Below are 25,743 nucleotides of genomic sequence, written 5' to 3' on the forward strand. Positions count from 1 at the left end.
CTTATGTATTCTTTACTTTTTCTCATGTATTTATTCCAACAAATACTGTGTTTTACTGAATGCATCCTAAGTGTGGGCCCCTGCACCAGACACTGAAAAAAAGCGCTCATGTGAAAATGTAAGTCAGTGTACACACACTTTCTCACAGCTACATTCAGATCCATAAGATAGTCTAGATACATTGAGTTGGACAAAGCTATAATTTTAACAAATGTCAGAGTAAACCTAGTGACTCAGTCCTTACCTTCTCTCTTCTCTGCTGTTAAGAACAACACCCTAACAGGAAAGGGTAGATCAAACACTTTATAAAGGGAATTAAATCTGAAAAGGAAGTAAGTTATTGAAAGAACACTTAGTTATTGTATAGTGTCATGTCTGCAAAATTACCTGCCAATACATGGCAAAAACTTGCAGGTGTGTTCCCAGAAATATGGGAAGCATGGAGAATGTTATCATCATAGGCAATACTTGTCCTAGGGTTTTGATTTACAATACTTTGCCTTCTCCACTGCATCATACTACTACATTCATTCAGTATTCTTTATTGTCTCAACAAACTTTTGTCACAAACACCACAAAACCACTTTCAAACTGGTTGCACCAAAGCCACGATTAATTCAAAATTAAGGGATACCACTTGCGAGGTCTTAAATACGTTAATTATGGGTTACATTCAGAGGTATGTTGAAGCTAGTTCCTACTCACTTAAGCTATTGGATAGCTTGAAATGAGCCATGGTGGGAGTATTTACACTATAGAAATCAGTAAATTTTACAAATTAGAATGCTTATTTTAAAAGCTGGTTTATCAACACATTATTTGACATCTCTGATGAAAATGATCAAAACCAGTTTAAAAAAAATGCACTGCAGGGCAGCGACGGCGGTGGAAGCCGGCAGCGCTGCACATCAGCGGTCGCAAGGGACCCGGAGGGCGCGGCGGCCTGGGGCGCCCGGGGAGCTGAGCCCCGGCCCCAGTGCGCGCAGCCGGCGAGCCGCGCGGGAGGCAAATGAAGATGAAACGATGTCAGCCAACCTAGAATACCTTTCCTTGGGAATTCTGGTCTTTCAGGCCACCAGTTCGGTTCTAACGATGCGTTATTCTAGGGCTTTAAAAGAGGAGGGGCCTCGTTATCTATTCTGCTACCGATGTGCTTGTGCCGAACTTTTGAAGATAAGGGCCCATATTTTGTTAGTCTACAGAGACAGCAAATGTAGTAGTCCAGGAGGACTGAATCGAATATTACATCACGAAATTCTTAGTAAACCAATGGAAACTCTTACGCTTGCAATTCCGTCAGGGATACACACTCTTCAGAATAATTTACCCTATGTGGCACCGTCAGATCTAGATGCAGCTACTTAACCAGGTCACGTATCAGTTGAAAATTCTTGCGATGGCATTATTTTCTGTATCTATGCTTAGTAAAAAAAAAAATTAGGTGTGGACCAGTGGCTTTCCCTAGTAATTTTGATGACAGGATGTGCTTTTGTACAGTGGCCCTCAGATTCTCAAGAGCTTGGTTCTAAGGAACTTCCCTCTGGTGCTCAAGTTTGTAGGCCTCATGGCAGTGCTCACAGCATGTTTTTCAAGTGGCTTTGCCGGGGTTTACTTTGAGGAAATCTTAAAAGAAACCAAACAATCAGTATGGATAACAAATATTCAACTTAGTTTCCTTGGGAGTATATTTGGATTAATGAGTGTATATATTCATGATGAAGAACAAGTATCAAAGAATGGTTTCCTTCAGGTATATAACTGGCTGACCTGAATAGATGTTAGTCTTCAGACACTGGGAGGCCTTGTAATAGCTCCTGTTATTAAGTATGTGGATAATATTTTAAAAGGATTTGCAACCCCTTTGTCCATAATTTTATCAACACTGATATCCTATTTTGGGCTACAAGATTTTGTGCCAACCAGTGTCTTTTCCCTTGGAGCCATCCTTGTAATAACAGCTACTTTCCTATATGGTTATGATCCCGAACCTGCAGGAAATCCCACTAAAGCATAGTCCCAATACTATCTTTGTCTGGTTTTTCACAATGGTGCCCTGGGAAGCTCAATGTTAATCTTGCGCAGAGGACTGCTACAGGTTCTAAGAAGAAATCATCATGTTGAACCTGATCTTATTGTTCAAATGGTTTGAAAATATCAACATTTAAGGATAAAATATATGTATATGTAACAAAATGCCTATTGCATCTAGAAATCAGAACTTGAAAGTATTTCCAGGGATTAGAATAATTATCAGAAGAAATTTGAAATCTGAGTTTTAAAACATTTTACTTTTTGATTGCTGCCGAAATACCCTATACACTCTTTGCAAGAGCACACAACAAATGTCAAATATCAATTTTTGCAAATTTCACATATTTAATCTTATTAAATGTCTTTTCTCTTACTCTTTCTGAACACATGTATCAAATCACATGGAATATTCAATGTTTGAAAATTATAATTACCTATAAAGCTGTGAAGAAATAGAAGTATGATTTGAAAAACATTTTCATGTATCTGAGATTTTTATACTTATACAAAAGATTACTAAACAAAGGATTGCTGTATGTTGGAAAAATTCAACTGCATATAAATTGATAAAGTAACATTCTGGGTCTGATCTATCAGAGGATAAAATTCATATTTAAATTTAATGTAAAGAAATATACACATTTCTCCATTTACATTTTAAGATGTTTTAGTGCTTCAAAAGTGCTGAAAGGAATCCTGTTGCTCCTTTGCTAGACAGTAGCCAATGACTTTCACACTAATTGAGTTTTGTCCTTAAACCCTTTATTGTGTTTCTTTTCTGTAAATCAGATAAATCCTTAATATTACTTTAAATTAAATTTTGGAGTGTGTTAATTTCCACTGAAGTTTTAAAATGTAATTTGAAGGGATTAAATAATCATTTAATAATTTAAAAAAAGTCTAATATCTCCATTTTGAAAATTTTGAATTATCAAAGCATATACTATACACATCTAGAACGTTTTAAAATGAATATTTTTCTCATTGATCTGTAAAAACTTCCTTTAATATACAACTCTTGACAAAACAACTACCAAAAAAATATTAGTACAGATGTCAGGGAATTGAGACCAAAATGACTTTTCTTGGAGGCATTCCAGATTGCCGTGATACTACGTTATTTTAAATGGAACTATAACTATAAATTCAAGGCTGCTCAGAAGAACTTTCTAGGTGTTTCATAAATGCAACATTCCCGGGAATACTCTGATCACATGTCTTGAAGAGGTAGCTGAATTCTGACCTCCCTTTCTGTGGCCCTACAAAAGCTGCCAGAAAGGAGCTTTAAAATAGTGGTTTCTTTTCAATTTTATCACTGAAATTGAGGTTGCAAATTACATGAGTTATTTAATAAATTCATTCAGGGAGAGAAAAGGTAGCAGAAATGATCAAATGAATTGGTGGGCACAAATACTTTCTAAAATTGGAATACAGGTTTATTTACTGATTAGAGACAAAATTACTTACTGTGTATGAAGTATTTTACTTTACTTTTTAAATTCATACTTTATATATTTTAAGTCTCCTGTTCTAATAGTATAAAAACTGTAAAAATAAGTATTTTTATTTAGTTCTAATGGATTTTGTTAAAACAAAATTTGGCTCAAAAATACTATGTTACAAACTGTTGGGAACACTTGGCTAGTTAGGCCTGGCTTTGTTACTTTGCTGATGCAAACCTAGTCTGTAGGGACAGAGACCTAATCTATTCCATCTAGAGTTTTTAAAAGTGTTTAAAATTACAAAGTATTTTAAATTAATTTGCTGGTGATTCCAAATTGGCACCAAGCAAACTTTCTGGAACCCTGACTTAACAATTTTCAGTGACCACCTTTTAGAGTATGTGTTTAATAACTTTACCACATTTTGAGAATGGTGTTTTTAGACTGTAACAACTGGTGTTTTTAGACTGTAACAACATTCAGACTTACATTTTATTACCTGCTGCTAAGTGAAATTGAAATACTGCAAATGCATAGACTTTAAATATAAAGATTTGTGTTCGACTCACACTATTTACGTATTAATTCCATAAGCATTCATAATTTTTCATTCAGGTTTAGCCTATCCCTATTTAAACACTTCAAAAAATAATACAAGGAAATTGTTGAACATGAGACATGTTAGTTATAGTAATAACATTCTCAGCTGCCCAAGATAACAATATTTTCAAGATTCCCAGTAAGTTTATAAAATGTAATCAAGAGTTCTAAGAAAGGGGGAAATCGTCTAAAGTATATTTTCTAAGTAAACTTTTATTATACAGGCATAATCTACATTTTGCTTTTCTAGTCAGTTTGAAAATGTTAGTGATTTGATTTGTAGTTTATAATTTTTAATTTATAAAGAAATAATCATATTTGAGAAGGTAGACCTATATCTTAGATCATGTCATATACACAGATAATGTCATTTTCTGTGTTTTGATGACCTCCAGAAGCTTTATTGTATCAGCCTTTTGTAATGATGACTCATTAATTATTTAAATTCTTACACTTTTTAAAGTTTACATGTTATCTCTCAACTACTTCACTCATTATAAAAATGTGCTAACTCATGGGGGAAGAGTACCAACTGATAGTTCTATAAAAATTAAGAATATGGTATTTTGGAAGAAAAGTTTAAAATGCAACATGTAGATGTTTCAATGCAGTAATATCAATTACTTAATAAGTGATTTTTATAGGTGTTATAGGCTACGTTCATGTGAAAAATGTAGTTTAGAGATGCAAAACTTAAGGGTTTACATCAATTTATATTGAATGTCACCATTTCAGAGAAGGAAAGGTAGTTTGATATTTAATCTATTTCGAAGGAGACAGAATCTGAGAGGAAACTGATTTTGTGCTCAGTAGATTTAGTGTAATACAGACTGTTCTTAAGAATTGATACATTTTTCCTACATATCAAATTATTAGACTTTTAAAATGTCATATATAGTGAGTTTTGTTTTGTTTTTAAAAACCAGGTTTAGCATCGCTCATTTTATTTACACTTTCATTGTTACAATATTTAATTATATATAAATATATACTCTATATAAGAAAAAGTTTATAAAAGTTATTTATGCTATATTGAAAATCATCTTAAGAATATCCTGGATATGTTGCATATTTGAGGTAATTACAGTACCAAAGAAAAAACACCTTTATCAGAATTTGGTCCTGTGTGCCTTGCTTTACCAAATACCTAACTTTTCTGGAGGATATTACCATAATTGACAACTATCGACACATAGGCAAAATTAGGATGTTTTGAGAATAATTGTAATTCAATTTTGTTGTTTCAACATTTGCTATTTAAATCCATTGTCTAACAGAATATTAAAATAGGTGTATTATTTAAAAAATGCACTGCAGAAAAAACAATTCCTAAAATTGATTAATTTTCATGAGGTTTTCTTTTTTGTTTTGTTTTGCTTTCAATATCAACAGTCTTTCTTTTCCAACTACTATAATTCTAAAAGATATCTTTATAGATTTCCTGGCTATTACAATAGACCTCTTAATTCTTGTAACTCTCTGGATTAATTATAGAATAAAATGTTTCTCAAAAGTTTATAAATGGACTAATTTTATGTCTGGCATCTTTTGTTCAATGCTACGCTATTGAGACTTGCTCATATTGTTGCATTAAACTAAATTTTACTCATTATCATTGTTGTATAACATATTCTATAATATACAACAATCCAGTTTTCAATCTATGTTGACTGACATTTGAACTGTATGCTGTTTGGTGCTATTATAACTGCACAAATACATGCATTTCTCTTGGATATAGCTAGGACTGAAATACGTGAGTCAAAGGATATGCACACCTCCAACTTTAGCAAATATGCTATAGAGTTTTCCAAAAGTGCTACAGTGTTTTATATTCCCATCAGCAATGTGTGAGAATTGAGTTACCCCATGTGCTCATAAATATTTGACATGGCAGTCTTTTAAGTTTTATTCATTCTGGTGGATGTGTGGTGGATTCAAATCGTGACTCTAATTTGCATTTCTTGATGAGCAATGAGTACCTTTTCAATGTTCATTGATCATGTGGATTTGCTCATTTTTGAAGTTCCTCTTCAAGGTTTCTGGGGTTTCCTTGCCAGTTTTTCATCTGATTTGACTGTCTTTGTTATTGATTTATAGGAGTTCTTTGTATTTTTTAGAAATGAGTCCTTAATCAGATGTAAGTATTGAGTATGTATTCTAGCTTGTGGATTTGCCTTTTCAATCTCTTAGGGGAATCTTTTTACTAATGTAAATATATTAATTCCAATAATAGTCAGATTAGTGCTTTTCATGTCAAGTTTAAAAATAACAGATATAAAAGTTATATTGTACGTTTTACTATGTTTACATGTAATTTCATCTAGAGTTTATATTTAAGTATGAGCTTGAAGTCAGATTTCCACCACCCCCTTTCACCATAGATATTTAATTGCTCCAGCACTATTGTTTGAATAAACAATCTTTTCCTATAACCCTAAAGTATTTACATTTTCATGGTTCAGATTTCCATATATATGGATCTGTTTCTAAAACCTTTATTCTAAATCATTGGTCTATTTTTCTATCCTTATACAAAAAGCATATGACTTAATATAGTTCATAATAAGTCTTGATATATGAAATAGTGTTTCTTCCATGTGTAGTCATCTTCATCAAGATTGTCTTCGTTATTATTAAACTTTCAGTTTACATATATATGTTACATATATGAGATAGATATATATATATCTGATATATATATCTATCTCATATATATATTAGAAATAGCTTGCCAACTTACACACACACAAACACCCCTGGGATTTTGAAAGGGATCACACTGACTCTATTATGTGTCCTTTTTTAATAATGTATTTGTAAGGTTTTGATATCAAGATTACAAAGATGTCATAAAACATCTTTGTAAGTATTCATTCCTATTTATTCTCTAGAAAACTTTTTGTAAGATTAATGGCATCACTTCTTTAACTGTTAGCAATGACCAAACATTTGGTATAAAACATCTGGGCATGGAATTTTCTTTTGAGGAAGGTTTTGAATAATGAGTAGAACTTAATTCATAGATATAAGACGAACCTGATTTTCTCTTTCTTTTGTGGACAGACATGGTAAGTTGTATTTTTCTAGAATTTTGTTCTTTCCATCCATATATTTCTGTAAAATTTTTCACTTTACCCTTATAGTATTATTTTAACTCATATATTCCTATTTTCTTATCTTCATTATTTTCTTCCTCCTATTTTGGGTAGTTAATTTTCTGTTCTGTTTCTAACTTCTTGATATGGATGCTTAGATAATTGATTGTAATTTATAATATACAATTTAAGTGTATAAATTTCTCTCTAGGCATGGATTTAGCTATATCAGAAGTTTTCAGATGTGTTATTTTCATTATTATTCAGTTTAAAAATATTTTCTAATCTTCATTGTGGTTTCTTTATTGAACTATTTAAAAGTGTATTTCCTAATTTCCAAATATAAGAGAATTTTCTAGTTAACTTTTTAATTATTTCTAACATCATTCTGCTCCAAATATCAGCAAACATGTTTGGTATGATTTGAATCCTAATTCTGTTGACTGCCTTATGACCTTTTATACTTCAGTATATGTCCCATGTGCACTTAAAAAGAAAGTGTTGGAGAGCTTCATATACAGTGTTATATATAGTTAGGTAGGTCAAATTTGTAAATACGGTGTTCAGGTGTTCTACAGTCTTGGTGAATTTTTTTGTCTTATTGGTCTATTAGTTACTGTGAAAAAAATTACTGAAATCTTCTGGTACGAATGTGGAGTGGTATATTTCTCCTTGTATCACTTAATTTTTCCTTGTATTACTAATTTATTTTATTATTATAAACCTCATGAAAGAATGGCAACTGGAATATAATATGTGAACATCAAATAGGTTATAAAGTGTATCTCTTCATTTCAATCTCTTATCAATAAAGCATATTTATATACTTACTTACAACTTGAATGATATAGTGTGATGGACAGAAGTGACCGGTTCTCTCCTCCTACTTACTGGAGGCTCACAATTGTATTTAACAGACATTAAGTCAGAGATCTGTAAGCTAGAAGAGACTGAATTCAGGACCATTGCAGAGGGCTGGCACTGGTGAAGAGCAGGCAAGAGCTCAGACTGCTGTAACTCAGTTCACATACAGAAATTGTCATGGTACTGCCACTGACCTGTTGGTCATGTGTCAACTACAAGTAAAGTATCCAAGTGAAAATAATCAATTTCCTTAAGCTCCCACTGCAATACTGAAAATATAAATTGACAACAAAACTTTCACAATTCTTGGTCATGAAGGAATCCTCACACATCAAGTACAATTAATTAAGCTCCTCAAAGACAGGGACTATGCCTTATGGATTATTTTAGTCTTACCACTGAGTCTTTTAACTTGGACTTTGGTGACAGTTGATAAATATTTGTTGAAAGAAACCCTTGAACCTGCTTGAACAGAGAGTAAATAGTAATAAGTAACATTTCAGTGAGCCTAGAAACCCCTCACAACACAGGTAGGTATTCAAGGTTTCGGTAATCTTAAAAAATATCACATTTGCCCTAACAGAATACAAAAGCCACAAGACAGGAAATGCTACCTACACTAGGATTACCTCTACTATGACTATTAACGTCCTATGTCAGAGATGATAGCAAGAAAAGATTGTATTTTTCAGCCCTGGAAATTGGACCACCCAGCCTGAGCTAAATCTGGGAACCTTAATGATGCTTGCTTTCTCCTCCTCTTCTGCTAGTGTGCAAGCCTTATCATGGCTCCCTGCTGCTGCTCTTCAGAGGCAGCCTCAATGTTACTGAGTCCAAACTTCTTCTGCTCGCTGCATGGCAGGACAATAAATTGGGAGATGATGTGTTGGGGCAAGGAAAGCGACTTTATTTGAACAGCCAGCAGACAGAGAGAATGACCAACTAATGTCCTGGAGAACCATCCTGCTCCAGTCAGAATACAGGCTTCTTTTATACAAAAAAAAAAAAACAAAAAACAAAAACAACAAGGGAGGAGGTGTGTTTCATTGTTGCAAACTTTTTCCTGCAGGAATTCTTTGTTCCTGCAGCTGTCCATGTGGGTCAGGGCATGGTGTCCCTGTAAACCTCCAGCAAAACAAAGGTTATTTTCTATTTGGCAACTTGCTGTCTCTACAGAAGTGCTGACATTCTTAAAGGTCAGAGCCCCGAGAACAGGCTCTCCTGTACATTTCAGGCTAAAGGCAACACTGTTTTACACAAGGTGCAGAGCTAACAAGGCTAAGCCTGGAAAACTGCACAGTGGTTAAAGCGACAGGAACAGATCTAATACAGAGTCAGATTTGTTCTCCTGTACTACTTTTATTCTCCATAGTGACTAATGAAGTTTCAAAGAAATAGAGATATATTTAACTTAGAGCCCCATGGATTAGTCTCCATTGCAGTGTATTTTCAGAGATAATAATTTTTAAAGTAATGTGCCCTTTAAACAGCATGGTTGGTTGGTCGTGTAACATCAATCCTCAAGAAGACAGTACAGTCTAAACACAAATGAGTTCCAGAATTCAGTTGCAGTGTACTTGTGCACTAGGCTGTTTACGTGAAACTTGTGAGATAGGCACATCTTACACTCCCATCTTCTGCTTCTGTCCTTTCCTCTTCCCTTCCTCTACTTTCCTCCTTCCCCTCTCTCTTCCCCTGTACCACTCTCCCTCCTCTCTGCATACTAAATTCTGAAACACCTGCTTTTCCACCCATCCCAACTCCTAATCCCCAATATAAACTACCCTCTGCTTCTTGACCTTGCTCCTTCCTTTATTAAAGGTAATTTGAAATAAAAAATTTAAAACTACCTATTGCATTCTTTTCTTCCTTTTTTCAAGTAACATTTATGTTTTAACAATGATTTCTATTTGAATAAATCCAGAGTGGAAAATGCCTTTAATCTAGTAAGATATGGTTTAAAAAAAAAAAAAACCCAAACCAAAAAAAACCGTGCAGATAATGCTATAGTGACAAGATTGAGCTTTTGTATGCTAGAGAGAGAGGAGAAATATATTTATCAAATTGCTATACACTAAGGAAATGAGTGGAGATAATAAATCCAAGTTGTTCTGTTTATACCATCCCAGCCGTCTGTGTGACAGACCTCTATGGTATGATTTCCTCAGAAAGGCATGAAATCTCATGAAGTCAGCTTTCAATCAGATAATATCTTATTGTGTGTATGGAGCTGTATCCCACCCAACAGATGCTTTTGAATCTTGGCACCATATATTTACGGCTTTGGACAAACTTCTAGTGCTGCCCAACTACAGAGACATGGAATCTGGCTTTCTTATACTAGGGCAATGACTTACACTGGAAAACTTGCTTTTGAAGCTGAGTTGTTGCAAAGTAATATTCAGGTCCCTCTTGCCTCTCTGCTGTGAGTCAAGAGCAATACAAAGCTAATAGAGCCTTAGGACTCCACTGATTCGCAAGATTCTCAAGGGTGAATCATCGTCCTTGCCTTCTTTCACTCAAATCCCTTGTAGTAATACACCCATTATTTCCATCTTCACTATCTCTGTACCAAGCATCATTTTTTCTCTCCTTTGGTCTATTTTAATGTCACCAACTGACCACCTGCTGTTTGCCCTTACCTCTTCAAGTCGTCTCCAGCACATAGTAACAAGAGTAATCTCTTAACACAAAAAAGGGATTGTATCTCAGTTTAACTTAATACCCTTTAATGACTGCTTTCATTTTAAGTCCATCCTTATTTTTATGTCTCACATCTTCTCCTTCACTGGAATGTAAGTTCCATGAGGGCAAAGACTATATCTATCTTGGCTCACAAATGAATTATAGAACCTCAAATGAATTAATGGGATCAATCTAAATGGAATCCAGCTTTTTGCCAGCAGACTCACCACAGCATCAGTGGAGGAGACTCCTAACCCAATTCAGAAAAACCCTTTTTAGATAAGACCCTGAGGGCTGAGCGCAGAACGGCCCGTTTTTACAGCATGGAAGGAAATGAAAACAATGTCCAGAGGGAGCTCCAAAATGGCCCCAGCCTAATAAACTAACAGAGTAGGTGGCAAACTAAGCAAGCACAGGCAAAGAATAGAAAGGAAGGGAGGAATTAAAATGAAGGACAAAGGAGAGCTGAACAACAACAACAATGAAAACTTTTGAATCAGCTTCTGGAGAACAGAGACTTGAGAAATTCCTAGTTAACACTCATGGCATGACCCTGCTGGGAGTGAGAAGTGTCGGGAGCAGAGTGCACACAAGTTTCCCACCCTCACCATAATTTTAAAATGTACACAATTCACTTCAAACTGTACCTACTCATTCACTCACCCACTTATTCATTCATTCATTTGTAACAGTCTTTATTGAGAATCTGTGACTATTTCTGGAAACATTAAAATACATTAAATGCAGCTTGTGGCTTCTGGAGCTTCTAGCTGTCCATCTGTCACAAGGTGGACTGATATTCCCCCTGGAAATACTTTTCCTTCTCTCATTCATCAGTCAAGACTCAACCAAAATCCTTCTTGTTATCTAGGGTTTTTCACATTCCCCCTGGTTTTCCCTTATCTAAATTCCCTTTGCATGTATAGTTGCCTCACATCTTTTAAACCTTGAAGATTGCCTTTCTGTATTATTTAAAGATTGTATACTCTTTAAGAACTGACATACTTTATTGTATCTGTAGGATTTCTCCCATGGACTTAGCCCAGCCCAGATTACGGGCACTCAGTGCATGATGAGTGCTTGGTAAATACTTTAACTCTGTTGGCTGGTTAGTAGGGTCATTATCTCCAGATGGGAATTCTAGTTGAGTTATTTCTCTTATTTTCTTGTTAATTTGGATATATAAGAAGGCCTTTCCTGGCACTTTCAGACTGTTACTGATCCATGTCTGTGAACCAGAACCCATCCCCTGGTTCTCTTAATTGATTTCTATAATATCCTTTTGACCCATTAAGTCACTGTGAATTCTACTTAGACCACTTGGTTACTGGATGCCTTGAATCCTTTAATGTAGCCAATCTAGGAATTTGCGAACGTTTAAAGTAAATACATTTAAAATATACACTCATATATTCATTTACAGAACACTGATAAAGTAGCATTTTTCAAGTTTATGATACTTTGTTTTTATTTTAAAATTAAAAAGTTTTGACAGAAAATAAAATCCTTATAATCTCAGCTTCACAATAAACTTTGCATTGGGAAATATGTTTGTGTTTCTTTATATCTTTATCCATTCATTTTGCTGCCTGCCTTTTTCTTTTTTCACTTCACACTGAAATCCATCATGACACACTTAGCAGTTGCTCCACATTCTTTGTTATCCTCTGTTTTGAGTCTGTGAAATTCCCTTCAGAGGACAAAATGAAAGAAAAGGGAAATGTAATTTACTAAATATTTTATCAGAAACATTTTCCTGTGTTGTTGTATATCCTTCAAACAATTTTTTTTTAGTATTTATTTATAGTGTTCAATATTTATTTGGTATGTGAACTATATGGATACTTTAGCAGTAACCAGTATTGTAGCCAGTAATTCATGTGCAGAGACAGTGATGCAAACACTGGTTTACTTTATTTTGGCTTGTGTAACGGGCCTCCTGCCCCCAGATACACACAAACACCTGCAGGATGTGGCTCTGGAAGAGGTGTATCAATCCCAGGAAGCTAAAGTGAGGGAGGCTAGACAAGGCAGGATAAAAGAAATTCTCAAGTGGGGCCCTCTTCAAATCCAATCGCTATGGCAGCTTTTCTCACTCTGTGCAGAGTTGGAAGTGTGACATTTTAAAGTTAGTTTTTATAGAAACAAATGTCAGGAGGGGTGAGTCATACTAATATCTCCAAAAATAAATCCATCTTGTCAAAGAAATCAAAACTTTGCCCTCAAGCTTAGCCAGTGAGAAAGCAGGAGTCTTCCCACCCGTGGGCTGTGCCCCGCTTGAGGTAATCCCAGAATTTAAGGGAAGCATGGGGCTGAAAAAGCTGAAAATAAGAAGCAAAAAGAACTTGGGATTTTGATTTTATTTAACTGAAAACTGATCCTCGGGAAATGCACTATATTGAGGAGAGAAATGACTATTTCAAATGAGAGTCAATATAGGCCTCCTAAAGGAAGACCCTCCACTGTTCAGATTTGAGATGTAGCTTCAGCAGCAGCCTAGAGAGTTAGCATTTAATAATGAGCATCCATAGTGGTCAAAGCACAGAGGGAGAAAAACCTCCAAGAGCCCTCAGTAGGATGTTTGGGATCCCAGGCTGTGCCCAAATGCATGTCCTAATGTGGACACATCAATGTCCAGAGGAAATAAAGCTGAGTTCCAGCTTTAGAGATGATAAAGTCATCTATATTTGGTTTCCCCTCACATTCCTTCTGATAGCTCTCTCTGATTTCAGTACTCATCCAGATGGCCAATAGCATTAAGCTTCCCTGCCGAGACCTGGACACCTCTTCCCCCTGCCTGCTCTCTTGAGAATATGAAATGGTCAAGTTTTGGGGGCGGGTCTGATTTCTCTGTTTATTTGTTTGTTTTAATTAAAAACCTCCTTCTTTGTGCTAGGGACTGATGACACAATGGTGAGCCAGACGAAGTTCCTGCCATCATAGAATTTACATTGTACTCTGAAAAACAGACAGTAAACATATATATATGTGTGTGTGTATGTGTATACAGCATAACTTCAAGCATCATAAAAATAGAGTAAGGTAGAGTAATCGTGATTTATTGAGTATGAATTAGGTTGGGGAGGTCTTAATTACAGATGTCCATTCTTCCATTTTATAGATATCAAATATGCATGTGGTATTTATTCAGAAATACAGGAAGCCTCTCTGTGCCACCCTTGTTTTCAGCCATACATTACACCTCTAGAAGCCAACTGCAATTACTAGCTTCTAGGATATCCTTCTAAAAATATTTTATGCAAGTATATGCATACATGCATATGCAAGTATAAATTAATTTATATAAACATACATATATCATATTTCATTATGAAAACATTCAAATATATAGTATTATTGAATAAATTTTATAGTAAACACTTATATATCCTCCACTTAGGTTCTACCATTACCACTTAATAGTATTTTTTGGTCATTTATCTAACCATATATCCATTATTTTATCTATCCATCTTATATTTCATGCATTTCAAAGCAAGGCAGATATTACTATACAACTCCTAAATGCTTCGGTGTGTATATCATGAACTAGAGCTCAGTAATTGTTTAGATTTTCTTTTGATGTAAGCCTGCAGTGCAAAGATTTATATCTTTCAATCCATGACCATTCTATAGCTCCACATTTATTTAGGACTTTTTTTTTCTCTCTGTCTCTCAGTAATGTTTTGTATCTTTTCATATAGAGATCTTACATATATTTTGTTAAATTGATTTATGTGTTTTTTGTTTTCTGATGCTGTTTATCTAATATCATACTCAATGGTGAAAGCCAGGAATAAGACGGTTCTGGAAATTACTAGTGTTGATAGCTGTACTTAATGTCACTGAATTGTACACATAAAAATAGTCAATTATATGTTATATTTATTTTACCACGACTAAATGTCATAGTACAGGGCAGGAAAGGATATAGGATATTTCTATATCTTCTAATTTTGCTGTGCAATTGAAGCTGCTATAAAAAAATCTTTAAAAAACATCCTACTGGTTGGGTTTCCTCTAGGTTTCCCCTTATAAAGTACAAGGATTTGAGATGAATTATGTATAACATTTTGACCGGAGCCAACAATAGAAGAAAAGGCTTCAGTCCATGATATCCCCCTCATTCCCCTTGGAGGTGCATGCTGGGGCCATTTTGCATTGGCCGTACCATTGCAACGTAGCTGTACCATTTTGCATTCCCACCAGCAATGAATGAAAGTTCCTGTTGCTCCACAGCCTCTCCAGCAGTAAGTGTTGCCAGTGTTCCGGATTTTGGCCATTCTAATAGGTGTGTAGTGGCATCTCGTTGTTTTCATTTGCATTTCCATGATAGTATATGAGGTAGAGCATATTTTCATATGCTTATTTGCCTTCTGTATATCTTCTTTGGTGAGGTATCTGTTAAGGTCTTTGGTCTTTTTTTTTTTTTTTTAATCTGATTGGTTATTTTCTTGTCGTTGAGCTTTAAGAGTTCTTTGTGTATTTTGTGTAACAGTTCTTTATGATAGATATTTACAAATATTTTCTCCAAATCCGTGGCTTGTCTTTTCATTTTGGTGACATTGTCTTTTGCAAGACAGAATTTTTAAAATTATAATGACTGCACTTTATCAATTCTTTTCTTTTGTGGATCCTGTCTTTTGTACTGTATCTAAAAAAATCACCCATATTCCGAAGGCCATCTGGTTTTCTCCTATGTTACCTTCTAGGAGTTTTATAGCTTTGCATTTTGCATTTAGGACTGTGATTCATTTTGTTATTTTTTTGCAAAGGGTCCAAGTTCTGTGTCTCAATTAATTTTTTTCATGTGGATGTCCAGTTGTTTCCACACCATATGTTGAAGAAACTGTATTTGCTCCATTGTATTCTCTTTGCTCCTTTGTCAATGATGAATTAACTATACTTATGTGGGTCTGCTTCCAAGCTGTCTACTCTGCTCCATTGATGTATTTTATTATTTCATCAATACCAAACTAATCTTGATTACTGTAGCTTTAAAGTAAGTCTTGAATGTGGGTAGGGTCAGTCCTACAACATTTTTCTTCTCCTTCCATGTCATATTGGTTATTCTAGATTTTTTGCCCCTCTACATAAATTTTAGAGTCAGTTTTTCAATATCCTTAAAGTAACTTGCTGGGAATTTGATCAAGATTGTATTGAATCTATAGACAATGTTGGGAAGAACTGACATCTTAACAATACTGAGTCTTCCTCTCCATGACCATGGCATCTCTCCTCTTTTATTTAGTTCTTCTTTAGTTTCTTTTATCAAAGTTTTGTAGTTTTCTTTATTATACAAAAATTTTCCTTATTTTGTTAGATTTATACCTAGGTATTTTATTCTTTTTTGGGGTGATAATATAAATAGTATTGTGCTTTTAATTTCAAGTTTCACTTGTTCATTACTGGCATATAGGAAAGTAATTGACTTTTGTATATTGACCTTGTTATCTTGCAAGCTTGATATAATTGGTTATTACGTTCAGCTTTTTCATTAATTCTTTCAGATTTTCTACATAGATGATTATGTCATTTGTGAACAGAGACAGTTTTCTTTCTCTTTTCCAATATGCATATCTTTTATTTCTTTTTTTCCCCCATATTGTGCAACCCAGGCCCCATGTGCAAAAAAAAAAAAAAAAAAATTAACTATGCAGGCTAGAAATGATTTATCAACAAAATGCCACAAAGGCCGGTGACAAAACCAGACTGAACCAGCTCTAAGTGGACCACAGGAATGCACCTGCACAAATAAAACCTGAAAGTATCCAAAAGCTACCTTTGCTTTATTATCCTGCTAAGATCTTTCTAAAGGGGAGAGTTGTACTCTGCTAGGCACAATTTGTGCAGTGTGCAAGGGAGCCTGGGGGATTGCCCATATACTGGCTGTTCCTGGAAATCCCTTCCTTTTCCCCCAGTTTCTGATGATGCACTTTCCTTACCCTTTAAAAGTGCCCCATTTTTCTCCCTTCAGAGCGAAGTTGCCTTTAGAGCAAAAGGTCCCTTTTTCCATTATCTGGCCATTGAATAAAAGGCTATCTTGCTTAGACCAAATTCACTTTTGTTATTGGCAGCACAAAACTGAGTAGGAAAGAACTCCCTAACTGAGCTGGGGTAGGGGTGAGGGGAATTCAGTTCAGCTAGGACCCAAGAGGGGATCTCATGCCTAATTCAGTAACACTTTTTTTCTGTCTTATTGCATTAGCTAGAACTTCCAGTATAATGTCAAAAAGGAGTGGTAAGAGGGGACATCCTTGTCTTGTACCTGATCTTAGTGTATCAATCAAATCTAAGATTTGAGTTTCTCACTATTAAATATAATAACTTTAGGTATTTTGGAGATTTTTGTATCAAGATGAGGAAGCTCCTCTCAATTCCAGTTTACTTTACTGAGACTTTTTACTATGAATGGATACTAGGTTTTGTCAAATGCTTTATCTGCATCCATTTGATAGAATCATGTGATTTTTTTATTTGAAGTGTGTTGATGTGTTGGATTACATTAATTGATTTTCAAATGTTGGACCAGTCTTGCATGCCTGGAGTAAATCCCACTTAGTCATGGTGTATAACTCTTCACACATTATTGTATTCATTTGTTAGTATTTGGGGCTTCTTGCATTTTGCATCAGCAAAGAGAAGGAATCTGGGTCTATGCTAGAGATTTAAAGTAGGAGTCAGACAGAAGAATGTGATCCCGCCTTTGCAGACCAGTCCTCAGTAACAAATCACCCCGGAGCTATGAAACACATAATTTCGTTTGAGAATTTTGAATGCTTTATCCTGTAGATACGTGTTGATTAAATTAGTAGCACTGTTAAAAAAAAAAAAAAAAAGCCCTACATGTAATCTGCTACACATCAAATTGCTGTAAGGTAAAAGAACTCAACAAGTTCATTGGGACAAACATGCTCAATATAGAAATCTATATCTTTATCTTGAGATAGAATGTGGATTATGGAGTGATCAGAAATAGGATAAATTATTTTGAATTTAAGAGCCACATGAAATAAAAGGTTAAATACTAAATAAATTTTGGCTTTTCTGAAAATTTGGCCTGATTTTTGGTTGATTTTATTTCTAACTCTTTTTTTTATATAATTACTTAAGATTTAAATGATAGAAGATTGATACTAAGTTGTCCTCTTGAAATAGATTTAATTTACATGATTTTTTTTTCTGCTAAGATGCTTGAAATACTTTATAACATTATCAAAATGTTCCATTATATGCCATTTTGAAAGGAATAGGGAAATCTTGCAATGGGAAATAGATGAATAAAATAAAATAAAATCATCTTTACCAGATTATAAAACAAATTAGAAGTGGACACTTTAAAGGAAAAAAGATTATCACATTCTCAATTGGATTATGCTTTAGTGACTTAAAAACTGCTAAATAGCTCGCTCTGTTCCTAATTATTCTTTATTTCAGTTTTTTTATTCTACCTGAAACTCTGCCAATTAGAGATTCAGTTTTGTTTTTTTTTTTTTGCTGCTATTATTCTTTTATTGCTGTTGTTGTTTGAATGCCAAAATTTTCAGAGATGTAATTGAGTCTCTGTAGCACATGAATAGAATTGTACAAGAAATAAAGAACTATATACTCAAGAATTAGACAATAGTATCTTTAATAATCTAATGCATGATAAAGGATACATCATAAATCAATGGTGGAGACATGAATTTAGTAAGTTGTCTTTACATATTTAGTCAATTATTAGGCTTAAAAATAGAGATTCAGTTTTGATAATTAAGTATGAAATAAGAAATCATTCGGGGACTTTGAGGCTATTCATTGTTCACACATTTCTATGATTTAGTTGAATCAAATTTCTTTCTGTTTTTCTCCTGAACTGAACTGTATTAAAGAAAGGGATGGTGGTTGATGTGAGGGGAGCAGAGAGATGAGAGTTGGAAAAGACTGGGGCATTTACAGTGTTATCATTCACCACCCTAAGACAGCCATCTGATTCCTGGCTTCATATTAAAACTACCAGGGGAGCTATTTTAAAATGAAACAAAACAAAAACAACAAAACAAAGATCAATGCCTAAGCTCTTTATCCCCCAAGGACAACCATAATATAATTATATAATTATACTCATTGTGGAGAACAGGTTTTTGTTTGTTTGTTTTGCTTTGCTTTTGCTTTTGAAGTCTCCCTGGATGATTTTAACTTGATAACTGAGACTGAGGACCACTCTCTCAGCCCTGATACCCAGATGACATCCCATACCAACTAAATTAGAATATACTGGAGCAAAAGAATAGGGACTGGTATTTTTTTAAGATCCCAAAGTAATTTCAATGTGCAGCAAAATTTACAAACTACTGCACTTGAACTTACAGCTGAACAACCTAGAGGACTAGTTAAAACAAAACTTGCTGGGCTGCATCTTCAGAGCTTTGGATTCAGCTGGCCTGCAGAAGAGCCTGAGAATTTGAATTTCTACAAGTTCTCCAGTAGTGCTGATAATAGTATGAGGATGTAGGAGCACTTTGGAAAACTGTTTAGTATTAACCACTAACTACTAATTTAACTAAAGGTAAAGTTATGCATAACTTACCCAGCAATTCCTTTTCTCAGTGTGTCCCCTACAGAAATTCATATTTTTATACACCAGGGGACATCTATAAGAATTTTTCCTATTACTGTTATTTCAATGGCTAAAAACTAAAAATAACCCAAATATCTAGTGGTAATAGGATGAAAAAGCAATCAGTGGCATGGAAAGACAATGAAATAACACACAGCAATGATAATGAACAAGCACATCTGCATACAACAAAATGAATGATTCTTTAAAACAAAATGTCGAACAGAAGAAGCCAAACTCATACACACATAAAACACAATTTCATTTATATAAATTTCAAACAAAATGGAGAAGAGTAAAAGACTATTGTCTAGGAATTCATACTTCAGGATTAAAATAATTTTAAAAATTAAGTAATTCTCTTAGTATGGGCAGTGATTCCCTTTGGGGGTGTCAAAGTATTTCGGTCAGCAAGTGCCTTCTCAGGGTCTTCAGGACAGTGGCAGTTTTCCATCTCTTTAACTGGGAGATTGTTATATAGGTGTTTTCTTTATAATAATTTTAATATACTTTTGTTTTATGTGCTTTTCTATGTATCTGTAACATGTCACATTAAAAAGTCAAATATCAAATAATACAATTATGAAGCCAAGTAACCAGTAGAAAATAATTGCAGAGGCAACACTAACTTCAAAGCTGAAAGAAAATAAATCTGCAATTGTGTGTAGCACGGATATCTTATGTTTAAAGTCAATTCTGTGAACTAAGTAAAGAATGTTTCATTTACTTTGGAAAGTTGGAAGAAACTTATTTTCAATGATTTTGAACTTTTAGGAAAAAATGGTGACAACCTGGGTCTTTTTTTGTGAGATACTCTAGTTTATGCCTGCTGTCCCAGTGTAATTATTCATAGTACATTTTTACTTGGACAATAAATTATGAACATATGTCTATTTTTACCATTCTTTAGCTAGAGACCTGAAATATTAAAAAAAATACGTCTTTCTAATGATGAATTTTAGTCTACGCAATAAGAAATTTCAACTGAGTAAATACAGAATTGCTCATTCGTATGTATATGATTTTGAAAAAACATGCATTTCCAAAGCCAAAGTATTTCTTTTTGTTACAAGTCTTGTCTTTCTCCACATCTAATAGGTTTTGCTTACTTTAATGGTTCCACTGAAATTAATCACTCTGAGTGATTAATTAACCCTGCCAAAAAATAAAAATAAAAAGCTGATTTCTTAAGGAAAACAATGGGGAAAAGGCCAAGATCCCAAAACTTAGTGAATAAATATTCAACATCTGCAATGTCATGTGTTTTTAAATTTAAATGCCATTTTCAGAAGTTTTTCTGACAATCAGTGAAAATTTAAATCCTGCAAGGTAAGTGCGAGAAAGCTAAAATGGGGTTAGGGAGGGAGATGCAAGTCAAAGCACAAAAAGGAATAAAAATTTGTGCTAAGCTTTTTGTAACTTGAACTTCCAAAGTAACATCTTCAAATAAAACACTGGGAACAACAAAGTGTTCCCACATAGTCACATCCTCCTCTTCTCCAGCCCACCCTCAGGAAGGAAAAAGCTAAAGTTTTTAGATCAGATTGAAATAACTCAGCAAAATTTATTAATATTTGACTAATTCTTAGGCCCTCAGGATAAACTCCCATTGACGTCAGCAGATTTCTTTTGCAGACAGTCTCAAAAGGTTTCCACTGTGTTATTTAGAGCACTGCCATTTTAGGACAGAGCTTCAAAGGCCTTACCTACCACTGCTAGGAGATTGGCATTTAGAGCCCAAACCCCAGATGCAGTGATTCCCTCCTGGCCATTTCTGAAGAATGCTGCCTGAACTGTATATCTGCATCTGAGAAGTAGGGCAGGAGCTTGCATGGCCCCAGAAGCTTCTTTTTTGTGGCCATTGTCAATTTAAAAGTGACCAATAGAAATGATGTTGCTGACTAAGGAGTCGAGTCTAATTACATTCAAGCTGTGTCTACCCATGCAGACTAATCTGAGGAAGGGGGCCTGGTTAACTATAGTCATAAAGCTTTATGTAAAATAATATATCAGCCTAGGATCACTGGTTGCTCATTTAAGCCAGCTAAAGTTAAGAGAAATTTATTTTTAGGCTAAAACAGGCAATCTCACATGCATTTAAGGATAAGAAATGACATAGAGCCAGAGTATATGGGACAGACATTAGAACAGAAAAATTGGTTACATGATTATTCTGTTTCTAGAGCAAAGATTCCCCCTTATCTCTGATTTTTTTTTTCTTCTGAGTTCCTATTCTTCTACTTGCCCTGACATTTCAACTCAATTATGCACTATCAGCTAAATAATAGTCCCTGTGTCTCCAAGTACAACTTCTCAAGAGAAAGAATCTAATTAGTTCAACCCAGTCTATGCACTGGTTCTTCTGGTGTTGGCCCCGAACCCTAGCCAAGTCAGCTAGTGGTGAGGAGTCCCTTCCTACAAAGGGAGCTGTGAATGGGGTACATTCTAGAAACAATAGAGTGGACTGGTCAGGCATCCCCCAAATTTCTACTATAAGGAATTTATACAGATCATTTAAACTTATTATATCCTGGATGGACCTGTGTTTAGATACAAAATGCTGGCTCTTCTTCCTTTGCCTCCCAGATCTATATGAAATTCAGAAAATATATAACCAATGTTCAGATGACAATGTTGAAACCACAAGAGGGGTTTTCAGTCTTCTGCAATGGAAATGCATTAATGAAAATAGAATGGTGTCCCCAACATGTATGCCTTTCTTTATGCAAAAGACCTCTGTGGTTGGATTTCTCCCAATCCCCTAATGAGGTTTATACATTTCCAGCATGTTTCTGTTTAATACTCTTCCCCCAAATCTGAAGTGAAGAGTATTTTACATTAATAACAAAAATGCATTTGAATTTTGCCAGAAAATGCCAAAATTTTCAAAATATGATGCATTTTTGTCCAACTGAACCTCTTAGAATATATATTTTATGAGCCAGTGGAGTAATGGAAATTTTAATATTGCCCTTTTTCTTCTATATCTTTGATCACACCTCTTGGCTAATTTTTTCTCCAGAGTTAGAATATTCAGCTAATTTTCTTTTACTTGGGATAAAAATAAGTATTAGGGGTATTTTTTGAATCCCTTCAAAGTTAGTTTTTGCAAAAATTATATTCTAACCTGCGTTTACTACTAGAGATTTACTAAGGGCATAGCTGATTCATTTCCAGGAAGAACAACCACTTTTCTTAATGAAGTCATTGAAGATGAAGTCAACAATTCAATGGAAAAAAAAAATAGATTTCCTTCTTTTCATATGACATTGATTTTTTTTAATATTCAGGAGCTGAATTTTTTATCTTAATTTCTTAATGTCTTACATTTTCTTAACGTGCACAATTCTCATTTTAAGATTTTCCATTTTTCAAGGTTGAATTAACACCATTTAGAAATGCAGTGAAACTTTATTTATTGACTTACTTATTTTAAACCAACCTGGCTTGTTCCTCAAAAGCTTATGATCTGAGATGAGATGGGGAAGGTGGCAAGATCCCTCAGTTGCATACTATCCAGTAAGGAGATGGTACCGGTGGTCACTGCTACCTCAACTCTGGGCATGGAAATAGCTTGCTCTCACAGTGGGGGTTCACCCACTGAGTTTCCCAGCCGTGTACTTCTATACCTGTCACTTGAGTATTTGTGACAGTTAATGCTGAACGAGATGTCAGCTTCTAAACACAGGCTTGTTTGTTTGTTTGTTCATGTAAAGTGAGCTCAGGTTGATAGATGCAGCTTAATTCATTAACATTTATTCAATCATTCATTCAATTAAGCAACAAATGCTTTTTTAACAAATATTAAAAAACACTTGGCAAGTGTTTATTGAACTCCTACTATGTACCAAGCACGCTTCTTGGATTGGGGTTACAGAAGTAAATAAAAATAATAAGGTTTCTACTTAGCTCAAGTGGGAAAGACTGTCACAAAGATCCTTTTCCTGTGAAGAGTTACGTGGAGCTGTGAGGGAGAAAGGAGGAAGGCATAATTGAGATTGGGGATGAAATATGCATTTATGGGGAAATAACATGTAGGCAAATAATAAGGAGATAAGTAGGAGTAAGTCAGGCAGGATGGTTATGAACTGGGGAGGAAAATTTTATGTTTGGGGAACCAAAAAGTCAGAGTAACTGGTCCATAGAAAGTACTGGGTAAAATGGCTCAAAATGAGACTAGGACTGTAGACAAGGGTCATGGTAACCTGGACTCATAATCCACTTTAACAGTTTGGGGCTTGACCCCAAGTACAATGGAAAACAATTCATGTGTCTTCAGCCATAGATGACATGACCTCATTTATTTTAAAAATAACCCTGGCTGGAATGGAATGACAAGGGCCGAAGTACAAGTGCGGTAAAGTGAGTTTGAATTAGGTGGAGGCAGTGGGAATGAGGGAAGTCTGTTGATTCAAGACATCCTGAGAAGACATATCCAATATGTCAGCAAATTCTATTGTTTATAAGTATTGAGGTAACAGGAACAAACTCCATGATTTGGGTTTATGCAGTTGGGCGCATCGTAGTGCCATTTGCTGAGATGGGAAAGACTGAAGAAAGAAGGTGCTACGGTCTGGGTTGTGGCCCCAAATTTATATGTTGAAGCCCTACTCCCTCAGTGTAAGTGCATTTGGAGATAGGGCTTTGTGAGTGTAGGGGAACAAAATTTGCCACCCCAAAATGTATCCTTGGCAAGCATGTTATTTCAAGCTGAAAAATGTCTAGGCCCAAAGGACTCAGGAAGAGACATTGACCCTCCTCCTCACTGCCTAAAAATTTTATAGTGGGCCCATTTCCAGAACAGAGCTGTCACCAGAGATATCTGTAAAAAGTGTGGGCTAGTTGTGGGAGAAACTCAGCAGGACCTAGAGATCAGAGTCTATTCTGTATTCATTGCTTCTGCCTGGCCCGGCAAACATTTATTTACCAAATATTTGCCTTTCCAACTTCATGTGAATTGCTTGCCTCCCCTTTGAAATCCCAAACCACTATCCACTTGTTCTTTTTGTCTTGAGCTGAAGATGATATTTAAAGTGAGAGCTTTAGCCATTTTGGTGAGTCACTCAGCTTTTCTAGGTCTCTCCTGTGTCTACGTGTAATTAAACTTTTGTTTGATTTTTTTTCTCCTGTTAATCTGTCTCATGTCAACTTGATTCTTAGATCAGCCAGAAGAACCTGGAACAGTGGAGGAAAATTCCTTCCTCCCCAAAATGAGGATGTGATAAAAGTTAAATGAGGTCATAAAGGGCGACCTTAATATAAAGGACTAGTTTCCTTATAAGAAGAGAAAGAGACACCAAAATTCTGTCTTTCTTTGCCATCTGAGGACACAGAGGGGAGGTGGTCACTTGTAAGTCAGGAAGAGCATTCTCATCAGAAATTGAATTGGCTGGAACTTGATCTTGGACTTCTAGCCTCCAGAACTGTGAGAAATAAATTTCTGTTGTGTAAGCCAGTCAGCTTGTGGTATTTTGTTATGGCATCCCAAGCTTACTAAGATGTGGGGACTTCGGAGGATGCTTGTAGATTGACATGGATGTAAGCTAATTCATACAAATGGTTTGGAGCTCAAAGTGAGGTCTAGGCCACAGATCAAAATCTAGACAGCGTTAGCATTTTAAAAATATTTGAAATAACAGATATGAACAAGATCTTCTAAAAGAACTATATACATGAGAAAAGACAAAGAACTAAATTCTGAGTACTTCCTACATATAGAATTTGGTTCAAGAAGACTACTCAGATAAATGTGTTGAGGAGTGGCCAGAAAAGGTGAGAGATTTGTCATCAGGACTTTGTGATGATGTTAGAGAAGCCAAGAGAAGAAAGTATTAAAGCAAAATTGAGTGCAAGCCAGTAATACCAAATATTGCTGAAAGATTAAGAAGAGGAGGATGAAGAAGCTTCCATTAGATCTGGCAATATGAAAGTCATTGGTGGCCATTAGGAGAACAATTTTTGTGTGACGGTGTGGTAGAATCCATGTATGAGTAAATCAAAGACAAAGGAGTGGGAGCATCTTTCATACACTGTGTGTGTGTGTGTGTGTGTGTGTGTGAGTGTGTGTGTGATATTTGACTGTGACAGGAAGCACAGTAACAGGAGGGAAATTGAATCTAACGTGTTTTTATCCCTCCCCTGGGGTGGATAAAGTCTAGGATGAGTCACACTAGCTGCTTCTTAGGCAAAGAGTGTGCCTCTATACCTAGTACCCTAGAAATTATATAACACAATCTTTCACTATCATCTCTTATGAAAAAATTACTTTTGACATGGTTATTTTGGGTTAGGTTTTCAAGAATGCACCTCAGTGCTGTGGCAAGAATTGCCTACCCTTAACATCTCTTTGAAATTGGAATCCTTCTGTACTGTCACCATAGTCCTTTCATAAAGTAGCTTTGTGTCCCTGAATTCCTGACTA

The 25,743-nt window shown here is 35.1% G+C and overlaps 1 pseudogene; it reads left to right on the plus strand.

The window, feature by feature from the left end:
• Nucleotides 1–1,023: 1,023 nt before the first annotated feature.
• Nucleotides 1,024–2,097, plus strand: LOC135320656 (UDP-N-acetylglucosamine transporter-like; annotated as a pseudogene).
• Nucleotides 2,098–25,743: the final 23,646 nt, after the last annotated feature.

The sequence above is a fragment of the Camelus dromedarius genome, unplaced genomic scaffold, assembly GCF_036321535.1.
Source record: "Camelus dromedarius isolate mCamDro1 unplaced genomic scaffold, mCamDro1.pat HAP1_SCAFFOLD_95, whole genome shotgun sequence".
NCBI classification, from domain to species: domain Eukaryota; kingdom Metazoa; phylum Chordata; class Mammalia; order Artiodactyla; family Camelidae; genus Camelus; species Camelus dromedarius.